The sequence below is a fragment of the Hylobates moloch genome, unplaced genomic scaffold, assembly GCF_009828535.3.
Source record: "Hylobates moloch isolate HMO894 unplaced genomic scaffold, HMol_V3 SCAFFOLD_9, whole genome shotgun sequence".
Classification (NCBI taxonomy): Eukaryota; Metazoa; Chordata; class Mammalia; order Primates; family Hylobatidae; genus Hylobates; species Hylobates moloch.
Genome location: NW_026652284.1, coordinates 53,569,667 through 53,583,521, shown reverse-complemented (window position 1 = coordinate 53,583,521; position 13,855 = coordinate 53,569,667). Strand labels below are relative to the sequence as shown.

Here is a 13,855-nt window from a genome sequence, read left to right as displayed (position 1 = left end):
TCTGTGGCCCAGGCTGGAGTGCAGTGGTGCCATCTCAGCTCACTGCAAGCTCTGCCTCCTGGGTTCATGCCATTCTCCTGCCTCAGCCTCCCAAGTAGCTGAGACTACAAGCGCCCACCACCATGCCTGGCTAATTTTTTGTGTTTTTAGAAGAGATGGGGTTTCACTGTGTTAGCCAGGATGGTCTCGTTCTCTTGACCTCGTGATCCACCCACCTTGGCCTCCCAAAGTGCTGGGATTACAGGCGTGAGCCACCACACCCAGCCAAGTCTCCATCTCTTAATACTATCCCATTGGCAGCACGTGAATTTTGAAGGGGAAACATTCAAATCACATGATTTCATTTCAGCCTTGGATAATGAAGTTACACATGGATGTAACATATGAGTAATTTTCTGGTGAGAGCAAAGAGCAGGTGGCCAACTCTGCTTTTGTGGACCGAGTGTGGAAGTGGGGCTTCAAGGTAGTCTCTATGACCGAGTCCATTGATGAGTACTGTGTGCAGCAGCTCAAGGAGTTTGATGGGAAAAGCCTGGTCTCAGTTACCAAGGAGAGTCTGGAGCTACCTGAGGATGGGGAGGAGAAGAAAATGGAAGAGAGCAAGGCAAAGTTTGAGAACCTCTGCAAGCTCATGAAAAAATCTTAGATAAAAAGTTTGAGAAGATGACCATCTTCAATAGGCTTGTGTCTTCACCCTATTGCATTGCGACCAGCACCTATGGCTGGACAGCCAATATGGAGCAGATCATGAAAGCCCAGGCACTTCGGGACAACTCTATGATGGGCTACATGATGGCCAAAAGGCACCTGGAGATCAACCCCAACCACCCCATTGTGGAGATGCTGCAGCAGAAGGCTGAGGCTGACAGGAAGAGCAAGGCAGTCAAGGACCTGATGGTGCTGCTGTTTGAAACTGTGCTGCTCTCTTCTGGCTTCTTCCTTGAGGATCCCCCAAACTCACTCTAACTAGATTGACTGCAGGATCAAGCTACGTCTATCGAGGACGAAGTGGCAGCAGAGGAACCCAGTGCTGCAGTTCCTGATGAGATTCTCTAGCTTTGAGGGCAATGAAAATGCATCTCGCATAGAAGATTAGGAGTTTATACCTTGGGTCTTCATATAATGTCCCCACGGTTCTCACCGCGCCTTGAGTGCCTTGTCCTACATGGCTCCCTCTGCTAATGTCTAGTGTTTTTTCCTCTCCTGTCCTTGTGTCTAAGGCAGGAAACAAGGGCCTCAAGCCCCATTCCCTCCCTTCTTTGACAGCAGGATTGGATGTTATGTATTGTGGGTTTATTGTTTGATCATTTTGTTCTGAATCTAAAGTATGCAAAATAAAGAATATGCTGTTTTTATTTAACAAAACCCAAAACATATGAGTGATTTTGTGAATAAAGACAAAAGTGTGTTCCTAAGTCCAGAGGCTCCCATGGTGTCACATGGTTTCTAGGTGGCCGCTCTCCACAGCACACTGCCATCGGGAACACTTTCCAAACCTCCATTAGGTCCATCGTAGACTCATATAATCAGCCATAGAATTTCAAGTGCTTAACATTCCTCTGGTTTTTCTGTTTGAATTTTTCTGCATTTGAAAATGAGGGGGACTGCTACCTGGAATTATGAAGAGCTGGCTTCTAATTGAATGGGCTTAGAATGTTGAGTGCAGGGCAGATTTCAGCAGACAGTCTAAGTCAGAAGAAAGCTGAATTTAAGACCGGCTTTAGAATAAATATTTGTGATTCCTCAAGCAGTTCTTTTCTCTTAATGTATGGCATTTTCAAAATGCTTACAGTCTGTACCCTGATTGATGTTTATGTTTAAAGAAGTATAGAAATTGCCATCAGTACCTGCTGATCCCACCAGAATATTAAGCTAAACAGAGAAAATGTGTGTGTTCACAGTTACAGGCACAATTTATAGTTCTTGGAATACAGCTGATATCTACACAAAATAGATGTGTAAAGAGAGGAATGCTTTTTGATTATTGAGAGTGTTTTGCTGGTGCCATGTTTTTACCTGAAACTAAAGAGACATCAGTGTGTAATTTTCCTACAACTCTACAAGCCTAAGTATAATCTGAGGTAATGTGTGCACAAAGAGACCAAAAACCTACCTTCTAAAAACTGGGCCTGGTGAAATAATACTATCAGGGACATTATCCTAGAACTTATGATTTTTGTGGTAGCTGACAGACTTGGAGTCTAGGCTTATAGAGTGTTGTTTTGGTGACAACAAAAATGATGGAAGGAAAGATGCCTTTGGCTCATAACAAGCCAATTTCATTTAATATAAAGGTATTTTAGGCTGGGCATGGTGGCTCACGCCTGTAATCCCAACACTTTGGGAGGCCGAGGTCAGGAGTTCCAGACCAGCCTGACCAACATGGAGAAACCCCGTCTCTACTAAAAATACAAAATAAGCCAGGTGTGTTGGCACGTGCCTGTAATCCCAGCTACTAGGGAGGCTGAGGCAGGAGAATTGCTTGAACCTGGGAGGCGGAGGTTACGGTGACCCAAGATCAGGCCATTGCACTCCAGCCTGGGCAACAAGAGCGAAACTCCATCTCAAAAAAAAAAAAAAAAGTATTTTAGCAGGTTAAATATATTCACAAATTGATTTACACTTTAGAAGACCTGGCATATATACTTGAAACAATTTCTGACAACTATCCCCTCTCCTTCCAACTAAGGTTGTGCTTCTGTAATCTTTTTTTTTAATTGTGATAAAATATACAAAACATAAAATTAACAGGCACGTTGGTTCACGCCTGTAATTCCAGCACTTTGGGAGGCTGAGGCAGGAGGATTGCTTGAGGTCAGAAGTTTGAGAACAGCCTGGGCAACATAGCAAGACCCTATCTCTTCAAAAAATAAAAAAAGTTAGCCAGGTGTGGTGTTGCTTGCCTGTATCCCAGCTACTCAGAAGGCTGAGGCAGGAGGATCTCTTCAGTTCAGGAGTTTGAGTCTGCAGTGAGCTATGTGCCACTGCCCTTTAGCCTGGGCAACAGAATGAGACCATGTCTCAAAAAACAAAAACCCCAAAATTACCATTCTAACCATGTTTAAGTGTACAATTCAGTGGTATTAAACATGTTCAAGGCCGGGCGTGGTGGCTCACGCTTGTAATCCCAGCACTTTGGGAGGCCGAGGCGGGCAGATCACGAGGTCAGGAGATCGAGACCACGGTGAAACCCCGTCTCTACTAAAAATACAAAAAATTAGCTGGGCGTGGTGGCGGGCGCCTGTAGTCCCAGCTACTCGGAGAGGCTGAGGCAGGAGAATGGTGTGAACCCGGGAGGCGGAGCTTGCAGTGAGCCGAGATTGCGCCACTGCACTCCAGCCTGGGTGACAGAGCGAGACTCCGTCTCAAAAAAAAAACAAAAAAAACATGTTCACATCTATAATCTTGAGTTCTCTTGGTGTTTTGTTTAGGACTGACTTCCTTTCTTCTCTCTTAGTTTATTTTTTTTTTCTTGACTTCACTCTTACCATTCCAACAAATAGGCAAAAAATTCTGAAGCTTGGTACAAAAGGGGAAAGAGAACGATAGGACTTGTGGAAGGCTATCTCCTCAGAAACTGGAGGAGTGAGCTGCTGGGGCCTTTACTTGTGCCCTGCCTTCTGCTCTGGTAGCAGGAGGACCCTCTCCTGGGCTGCACTGGGGCTGGAGGGCTGGGCAGTAGTGGGAGGAGGAAAGGCATCAACTTCCCAGAAAAAGGTGGAAGCCTTTTCTGTTTCTATGGCAGGGTTGTCCTCAACCTTATGGACGCTAAATAGACCTTTTTATGCCTTGGGACTCTTCTACTGCCAAACTCTAACCTATGGGCCCTCAGGTTCTACAGAGGAGGAGAGGAATAAGATGTTTAGTGTTGAAGGACTCTGATCTGAAAATGACTAGAAGAAAGAGAAGGAGGGTTTGTATATCCTGAGGCACAGGTGCTCGAACCCCAACATGACACAGGTCTGACAGTTGGCATAGGGCCTAAGATGCTTGGGATGGGCGAAATGTTGTGCTGCTGCCTAGGAGGAATGGCTAGATCAGCGAGGATCCATCCATCTCAACCCCACAGCTTTAGGAAAGAGTAGAGTTATCATAATTTCAACATAGATGGAAATTGATCTTAGAGAGAATTTGCCAGCTGCCGGAGTATGGAGGCTCTCTGGTATTGCTTACATAGACAGAATGGGACTGAAGGCAGAGAGTCCTAGTCATATACTCAGATGAAAGCTCAATGCACAGTGGAGAGATTTGGCAAGCCTCTGCCCTACGGAGAGCCCCTAAGCAGGAGAGCAAAAGGGAGTAGACAGCCTTGTTACACTGCATTGTGAACCTGTGGATTCCTGTGAAAGTCTCAGCAGCTCAAGAAATATTTCTTATAATTTGGCAAGATTAGAGAGAAATCCACTCCTGAATTCGTTAGCAGAAGTTGTAGATGGTCTTGGGTGAAGATTTCTGTTTCAACATACAGTTTTTGCTTGCAGAGAGATTATTCAAATCAGCTGAAAAACCATCGAGTCTACCATGTGAAGGCAACTGCAGTGGACATTCAAGGGTGGGTAAGACATGGTCTTTGCCTTCAGGGATTTTACAGGATAGTGTGGATAAGTGAGCATGGATACCTGTGTGATGGGATGGCATAAATGTTGTGAACTAATGTAAATGCACAGCACTGACTTTCTTTAACACTTCATTTCTGGTATGGAGGCCATATTAAGTCAATAAATGAAATAGAGTTATCAGGAAATCCACTAAGGAAATCACTAATTAATCAATTTATTTCAACATATATTGATCTTCCATGTACCAGGCACTGAGTCATTGAAAAGCTAAAGAAAAATAAGCATGGTCCCTGTTCTTGCAAGGCTGCCACACAGGACGGGGAGACTGACAGCCATCAGCAATGCAGTATCAGGAGAGGCATCAGCCCCCACGTGACTTTACACCTTTTTTGGGGTGGAATTTCCAGGACCACTTGGACACTAGAGCATCCTGATTAATAAAATCACTGAAGGAGAGGCACAACCCCATGGTGCTTGGGTAGACAGGATGAGGAAGGGCAGTGCAAAAAAGGGCAGAAAGGAAGATAATTCTCCAAGTGTCTGAACATGTCACCACCAATGCCCACTCTGCCATGTTGAAACCTCTCTAAGAAAGCATGGTTAAAACTGCAGCTCTTCTAAGTGGCCTGCGAATGTTTGTGAACCCTACAGTTGAATTCATCTTCCCCACCCTATTTATTTGCAGGATTATCACAGCTTGTCCATGCCCTGGGAAGGCCAACAGGATATGGCTACAGCCCGAGTTGATTTCCATTCCCTCTAAAGTCCAACCAAGGGGTCAGGGAGATAGCCTTAGGGACCAGACTAGAGCCTCACCTGGCTGGCTGGTTGCTGAGTGCCACATCTGTTGCTTTCAGAGCAGCCGGGTTGAGTGGAATATCACGGGCCTTCTAGCAACATGGTGGGCATCTTCACCAAGCATGTCTTGGCCCAGGCTATTGTAACAATCCTACAAACTGGAGGCTTTAGTTGCAAACAATTCTGTCTCACAGTTCTGGAGGGTGGGAAATCCAAGATCAAGGTGCCAGCAGACCTGGCATTTAGTGAGGGCTGGCTCCCTTGTTTGGAGACAGCCTTCTTCCTGTGTCTTCACATGACTGAGAGAAAGAGAATCTCGTGTCTCCTCCTCTTTTTAAAAGGGTGCTGATCCAATTTATGAGGACACCACCCTCATGAAATAGAGTTATGAGGAAATCCACTAAGAAAATCACTAATTAATCAATTTAGCCCACCTCCTGATACCATAGTATTGAAGAGAAGGCTTCAACATATGAATTTTGGAGGTTGACAAACGTTTAGTCCCTAGCACAGCAGGCTGGAGTTTTGAAGTTCATGTTAGAATAGAGGTTAACCACATGGGCTGTGATTCATGCCCTGGGGGCAGATTCCCACTCTGGAAGTTGCCAGCTGTTTAACTGTTGTCAGGTTTCTTTGCCTTGCCAAGTGTCAAAATGGAGATGTAAAAAACCCAAAATAATAATAATGCTGGGGGTGTTGGGAGACGTAAGTAAAATAATGCATGTAAAGCCATTAGCACAGTGTCTGCCACATGGTGCTTAATTATGTTAGGTTTATAAACCCTTCAGGGGGGTTCCCACCACCCAGGGATTGAGTAAAACCCTTGGAGTCCTCGGGCTGGTGTGGGAAATAGAAATACCACATGAATCGTATTGTAACTTGAGATGGTCTGATGGGCCACTTTCCCTTCTTTCAGATGAGGTTGAGTGGGATATAATTACATTTCTTAGTTTTTTTCAACCTTAGCAGAAAGGGTATAATTTTAATAAGATGAAAGGAAGCTTGCAGGCTCCTGATAACAAAGACTATCACAGGCCACACTTGTGTGTCTGCAGCTTCTCAGACCATCTTGAGGAATCCAGATTAATGAATGTGCAGTAAAGGGATGACATTGGTGCATGCCAACAGGACCTCGCTTTCCCCATAGGGGGATGAAGGAGGGGGAAAAGGAACTCAACTTTGAGTCCTCTTTCAATAATTGCTGCTGTTTAAATGGGGGTGGGTGGTATACGTGTGTTTTAGGAAGACTCCTGTGAACATTCCTGAGCTCTATTCCAGCAGGGTGGCAGCTCTGGTTTGTTAAACTGCCTGATAACAGTTTAGAGTTGACTTAGGAAAAAACCATATATTGCTAGCTCTGTTTTTGAAAGAGACTGAGTAAATGTTCATATTAGAGTTTAATTAAAATGTGCATACATATTATTCTCTTAAATAAGTGTTTACACTGGCCCCTTCCTTTCCCTTTATGTTCCAAGTAAATAATGCCAATATGTAACTTCTGTACTATTTTGGTTCAAGAAAACCACACAGAATCTAATATTACCTCCCATACCCTGCTTTCTGCCAGCTTCAGAATGACTTTCTCCTTCCTTCCAATGTTTTTTTCCTTCATTCACAGCCTTATTGCCCAGTAGTTAACACTGATGCAGGAAAGACACGTATAAATGTAATGCACTCAAAACTGTCAAGCCGTGAGTGACTTATTATATTCTGCCTCCATCTTGAAGATGACAACTTTCACTGACATCCCCCTTGGCCCTCCCAGTTGTCAAGGGAGTAGTGCTAAGAGTCCGAGAACAGTAGACCATAGAGCTGCTAGATAGCTAAGAAGGAGTGTGACATCTCCATTGAGGCCTGTGAGAGAAGCATAGGTCCAATGCAGTTAAAACCTAGAGGATGTACGGATTAGTAACTGCTATTGTCACTTGTCTGATCTGTCAGGTACTGTACTAAGTATTTAACAAACATTTCTTTTTATTTATTTATTTGTTTTTAAATTTTACTTCAAGTTCTGGGATACATGCGCAGAACTTGTAGGTTTATTACATAGGTATACATAGGCCAGGGTGGTTTGCTGTGCCTATCAACCTGTCATCTAGGTTTTAAGCCCAGCATGCATTAGGTATTTGTCCTAATGCTCTCCCTCACTTTGCCCCCCACTCCCCAGCAGGCCCTGGTGTGTGATGTTCCCCTCCCTGTGTCCATGTGTTCTCATTGTTCAACTCCCACTTATGAGTGAGAACATGCGGTGTTCAGTTTTCTGTTCCTGTGTTAGTTTGCTGAGAATGATGGCTTCCAGCTTCATCCGTGTCCCTGCAAAAGACATGAACTCATTCTTTTTTATGACTGCATAATATTCCATCGTGTATATATGCCACATTTATTTTCTTTCCTTCTTTCCTTTTTTTTTTTTTTTTTTGGATGGAGTCTTTGCACTGTTGCCCAGGTTGGAGTGCAGTGGTGCAATCTCGGCTCACTGCAAGCTCCGCCTCCCAGGTTCACGCCATTCTCCTGCCTCAGCCTCCAGAGTAGCTGGGACTACAGGCACCCACCACCACGCCCAGCTAGTTTTTTTTGTTTTGTATTTTTAGTAGAGACGGGGTTTCACCATGTTAGCCAGGATGGTCTCGATCTCCTGACCTCGTGATCCACCCGCCTTGGCCTCCCAAAGTGTTGGGATTACAGGCGTGAGCCACCGCACCTGGCCTGCCACATTTTCTTTATCCAGTCTATCATTGATGGCCATTTGGGTTGGTTCCAAGTCTTAGCTAGTGAAAATAGTGCTGCAATAAACATACATGTGCATGTGTTTTCATAGTAGAATGATTTATAATCCTTTGGGTATATACCCAGTAATGAGATTGCTGGGTCAAATGGTATTTTTGGTTCCAGATCCTTGAGGAATCACCACACTGTCTTCCACAATGGTTGAACTAGTTTACATTCCCATCAACAATGTAAAAGCATTCCTATTTCTCCACATTTAACAAACATTTCTTTTATTCCTTGCAACAAGCCCAGGTACTGTTTTGATACGGAGTCTCGCTCTATTGCCAGGCTGGAGTGCAGTGACGCGATCTCGGCTTACTGCAACCTCTGTATCCCGTGTTCAAGCAATTCTCCTGCCTCAACCTCCCAAGTAGCTGGGACTACAGGCATGCGCTACCACGCCCAGCTAATTTTTGTATTATTAATAGAGATGGGGTTTCACCATGTTGGCTAGGATGGTCTCGATCTCTTGACCTCGTGATCCGCCCACCTCAGCCTCCCAAAGTGCTGGGATTACAGGCATAAGCCACCGCGCCTGGCCCAAAGCCTGTGTTCTTAACTACTCTGCAGCCCTCTGGGACATGGGACTCTCTGTGGGATTATAGAAAATATACTTTTTTCTCTCAAGCTGTTTATAGTCTAGAATGAACTAGACTGTATGTATGCAATAGTATCTTGCTGTTCTACCTTAAATTATTTTCACTATCTGTTCACCAATAATCTCTTCCAACAGAAAATGCATGGAGTATGATTTTGTCATGCAGGGGAAGATCCACACGGATAGAATTACTTCCCAAAGTGTATTTTAGATTCACTTCCCCCAAAGGCAATGGTGTGGAAGCTTGAATGTTTATTCTGTAAGCACAAGTGATATACTTAGTGTAGTACCTCCAGGTAAGGTGGCCTGGGGACTGGGGTAGGCTGGGCATGAGGGAATTATTTGGCTTGTGAGATATCGCAGACAGATTTCAATACAGTCATGCATCGCTTAACATTGGGCATACCTTCTGGGAAATGTGTCCTTAGGCAATTTCATCGTTATGCAAACACTATAGTGTGCATTTACACAAACCTAGATGGCAGAGCCTGCTACACACCAAGGCTAGATGGTATAGCCTGTTGCTCCTAGGCCACAAGCCTGCACAGCATGTTACTGTACTGAATACTGTAGGCAACTGTAACACAACAATAAGCATTTGTGTGTCTAAACATAGAAAAGATACAGTAAAAATACAGTATAAAAGGCTTAAAAAATGGTACACCTGTAGGGCACTTACCATGAATGGAGCTTGCAGGTCTGGAAGTTGCTCTGGGTGTCAATGAGAAAGTGGCAAGTGACTGTGAAGGCCTATGACATTACCGTGAACTACTGGAGACTTTATAGACACTGTACACTTAGGCTACACAAAATTTATTTAAAATTTTTTTCTTCAATAATAAATTAACCTTAGCTTACTGTAACTTTTTTACTTTATACATGTTTTTCTTTTTTTTTTTTTCTTTTGAGACTGAGTCTCTGTCACCCAGGCTGGAGTGCAGTGGTACAGTTTCTGCTCACTGCAACCTCTGCCTCCCAGGTTGAAGCTATTCTCCTGCCCCAGCCTCCCGAGTAGCTGAGATTACAGGCTCCCGCCACCACGGCCGGCAAACTTTTAAAAATATTTTTAGTAGAGACAGAGTTTCACCATGTTGGCCAGGCTCGCTCAAACTCCTGACCTCAAGTGATCCACCTGCCTCGGCCTCCCCAAGTGCTGGGATTACAGGCGTGCGCCTGTACTTTCAAAAAACTTTTTGGCTGTTTTGTCGTAACAATTAGCTTAAAACACATTGCATGGCTATACAAAAATACTTTCTTTCTTTATATCTTATTCTATAAGCTTTTTTCTATTTTTATGCTAATTTTTTTGTTAAAAATGAAAACATAAGCACACACATTAGCCTAGGCCTACACAGGGCCAGGATCATCAGTGTCATTGTCTTCCATCCCCACCTCTTTGTCCCACTGGAAGGTCTTCAGGGACACTAACAGGCATAGAGCTGTCATTTCCTATGATAACAGTGCCTTCTTCTGGATACCTCCTGAAGGACCTGCCTGAGACTGTCTTACAGTTCATTTTTTTGTTTTTAATAAGTAGAAGGAGTACAGTCATAAGATAAAAAGAATAGTATAGTAAATGCTAGGCGATAAAAATTTTTCAGCTCCATTATAATTTTGTGGGACCACTCTCATATATGTGGTCCATTGTTGACTGAAATGTTATGCGGTGCATATGTTTTTATAAAATGAATAGTACAGTTTCCCTCAGGAGCAGCAAAGCTGTGGACCCCGTAGTGTGATACAGTGATGGGTTTCCCTAATTATTGCTGATTTACTTCCATCAGAGAACGATTTACCACTAGCTGTGTTATGGAAGGTAACATAGGGTAGGCACTATGGTAGAAATTAAGAATGTTGATTATCTCATTTGCATGTGAAATCTAGAAGTAGAAACCATAGAATGAGTGTGGAATGATGGTTACCTGGGCTGGCGGTGGGGTTGATGGGGGAGAGGAGTGAGAGAATGGGGAATTACTGGTCCAGAGGCACAAAGTTTCAGTTAGACAGGACAAATCAGTTTTGAGATCTATTGCACAGCAAGTGACTATTGTCAGTAATAATGTATATTTCAAAATAAGAAAGTAAAGTTCAAATGTATAACCACAAAAAAGTCAAGTGAGATCATAGATATGATAATTAGCTTTATTAAATCACTCCACATTGTGTGTGTGTGTGTATATATATATATCTCACAACATCACATTGCACTTGTGAAAGTTGTCAGAATCAAAGTGAAGTCAATTGTGTTAAAACCTCTGACAAACAGAGCTGGGGAAGGCCATGAAGGAAGGGATCTCATGCACAAATGCCTGATAACAAGAACTATCAAGGCCGGGCACGGTGGCTCATGCCTGCAATCCCAGCACAAGGAGGAAGATCACTTGAGCTCAGGAGTTCAAGACCACTCTGGGCAACACAATGAAATCTTGTCTCTACAAAACAATTTACAAATTACCAAGTGTGATGTCTCACACCTCTAGTCCCAGCTCCTCGGGAAGCTGAGGTGGGAGGATTGCTTTATTGCTTGAGCCTGGGGGATCGAGGCTGCAATGAGCTGTGATTGCACCACTGCACTCCAGTCTGGGCAACATAGTGAGACCTTTTCTCAAAAGCAAAAACAGCAAAAAAGTAATACAAGACTCTACCAAAACCACAACCTTTCATTGCAGAAAGGCCATTGCAACCTTACATTTCAAAAAAAAAACTTCTGCTGAGGACACTTGCCCAAAAACTTCCTATCCAGCCTCGGACTGGTACCACCTTGTTACTGATCTGTGTGGCCAAGGATAATTATCGCAAAATAATTATATAATCCTCCTCATTTTTTCTTTAAAAATCTTCCTTTATCTCCCTGAATACACACAGTTTACTATGGCACATGCATTCCCATTGCAATGCCCATTCCCAAATAAATGTCATTTTGCTTTAGAGAGTTTCCCTCTGTTTGTTATTTAGGTTGACATACTCTATCAAAATGACACAAATTAAAAAAATAAGAATGCTGAGATGAATAGGTGTTTTGGCTCTTCACTGAGGGAAAGAAAGACCTGTAAGGAGCCAAGTCAAATCGAGAGGTTAAGTGCAGACATGGAAGTGTGTGTGAAATTCTGTGTGAGAAAACAGGTCAGAGCACCTAATTCTGTTTGTGAGTTACAGGAGAGTATGAACATTTGGAGGAGGCTTTGCTAGGTCAAGAAGGTCATTTCAAGACGAGGAAACACAGCCCATTGGTTGGCTTGAAGGTATGAATATGTGTGTCATTATTGCAGGATTGTGAAAAATTAGTGACTGGGACATCAGCTCTGTATGGGGAGGTGAGAAAGATGGGGAAGGGAGGCCAACAGGTTTTCTTTTTTCTTTTTTTTTCTTCTTGAGACGGAGTCTCTCTCTGTCACCCAGACTGGAGTGCAGTGATGCCAACTCGGCTCACTGCACCCTCCACCTCCTGGGTCCAAGTGATTTTCCTGCCTCAGCCTCCTGAGAAGCTGAGGCTATAGGTACCCGCCACCATGTCCGGCTACTTTTGTATTTTTAGTAGAGACAGGATTTCACCATGTTGGCCAGGCTGGTCTCGAACTCCTGACGTCATGATCTGCCCGCCTCGGCCTCCCATAGTGTTGGGATTACAGGCGTGAGTCACCGCGCCTGGCCGCAAACATATTTTATAACAAAGATATGCAGCAAATCTCTTCCTGTTATATTTTAACAGTAACAAAATGCAATTATTTTAACAATAAAAGCGGGAAAGAAAATAATGCAGCATAGTTTTCATGACCACTCTGTTTAGATAAAAGTTCACCTTTTCAACTATTCCAAAGCATAACAGTTCCATTGGGTCATGGTCCATTCTTGGCCGCTGAGCTTCTCATGAAAGTAAAAGTCTAGAAAGTGGAGATACTTCTATAATTACAAATGGCAAGACTGATGATAACTTACTGTGGCTTAAGAAATGTCTCTGACAGGTTGGGGTGAGACCTTTGAATTTTAAAAAAAATTTATACAAATTAATGGGGTACATGTGAAATTGTGTTACATGTATATAATGCATAGTGATCAACTCAGGGTATTTAGGGTATCCATCATCCGAGTATGAAACATTTTTCTTAACTATAGTCACCCTACTCTGCTCTCAGACATTGAATGTATCCCTTCTATCTAACTGTATGTTTGTACCCTTCAACCCACTTGTCTTCAGCCTCTCCCCTCCCCCAGACTTGAATATTTTGTTGATCTTGCAAGGGAAGAAACTCAAAAACACTTCAAGAGAAAACAGAGAGGACAGAGGTTAAAGCTGTAGAAGTTTTTGTTTCTTTACTCTTATCGACCAAATGACTTCTAGGAATAAGTGTGTGCTTGTGCTCACACATGGTGAATTATTTGTAGTTATTTACAAGATCACTCTATTTCATAATTGTAAGCTTTCAAATGGACATTAATGATGAAATTCAAATGCCAAAGGAACAATGCATGCCATAATTCACAGGGCTTGCAGGCCATTCCAGCCTTTATAACTGCTACCCAATTAATGGTGACGCTTAAGCATACTAGAAACAACAGCAGAAAATAGAGTTACTTTTTTTGTGGGAGTGGGAGTGGGTCAGAGTTTGGGTTTCACTCTGTCACCCAGGCTGGAATGTAGTGGTGCAATCATAGCTCACTGTGGCCTTGATAACTTACTGCTTGGCTCAAGCAGTCCAAACTGGGTCTATAGGCATGTGCCCCTGCACCCAGCTCCAGGAGATTTACTTTGAAAATACTCTTTGAAATAATGCTAAGGCAACTGAAAGCTCCCCAGGTGGAAAAAACAGAGTAGGTCCTAGAACTACCAGGACACTTCCTCAGAGAGTTTGAGAGATTGGGTGTTTTGATCTCAGGTTTGGCTCTCTGAGCCTCTCCCAGAGGGTGTGTTCTATCCTGCCCTGATCCAGGCCCTGATCCATTCAGAAAGGTCCCCGGAGAAAGCAGTTTCAGAAATAAGAGAGAGACAGTAACAATTCAACCTTTCTTCTTTGGTGGTTACAAAGAGGAGCAGAACACAATAACCAGCACAGGATGGCTTAATTTTAAACGTTAAAAAGGAGAGAGTGAAAAGCAAATATAAAAACGTATTTCAAATTCCAAGGAGAGAAAA

General features: G+C 43.3%; 1 pseudogene; it reads left to right on the top strand.

Moving 5' to 3' along the window:
- The first annotated feature begins 394 nt into the window (after window positions 1-394).
- LOC116813815 (putative heat shock protein HSP 90-beta-3) lies at window positions 395-1,096 on the top strand (annotated as a pseudogene).
- Window positions 1,097-13,855: the final 12,759 nt, after the last annotated feature.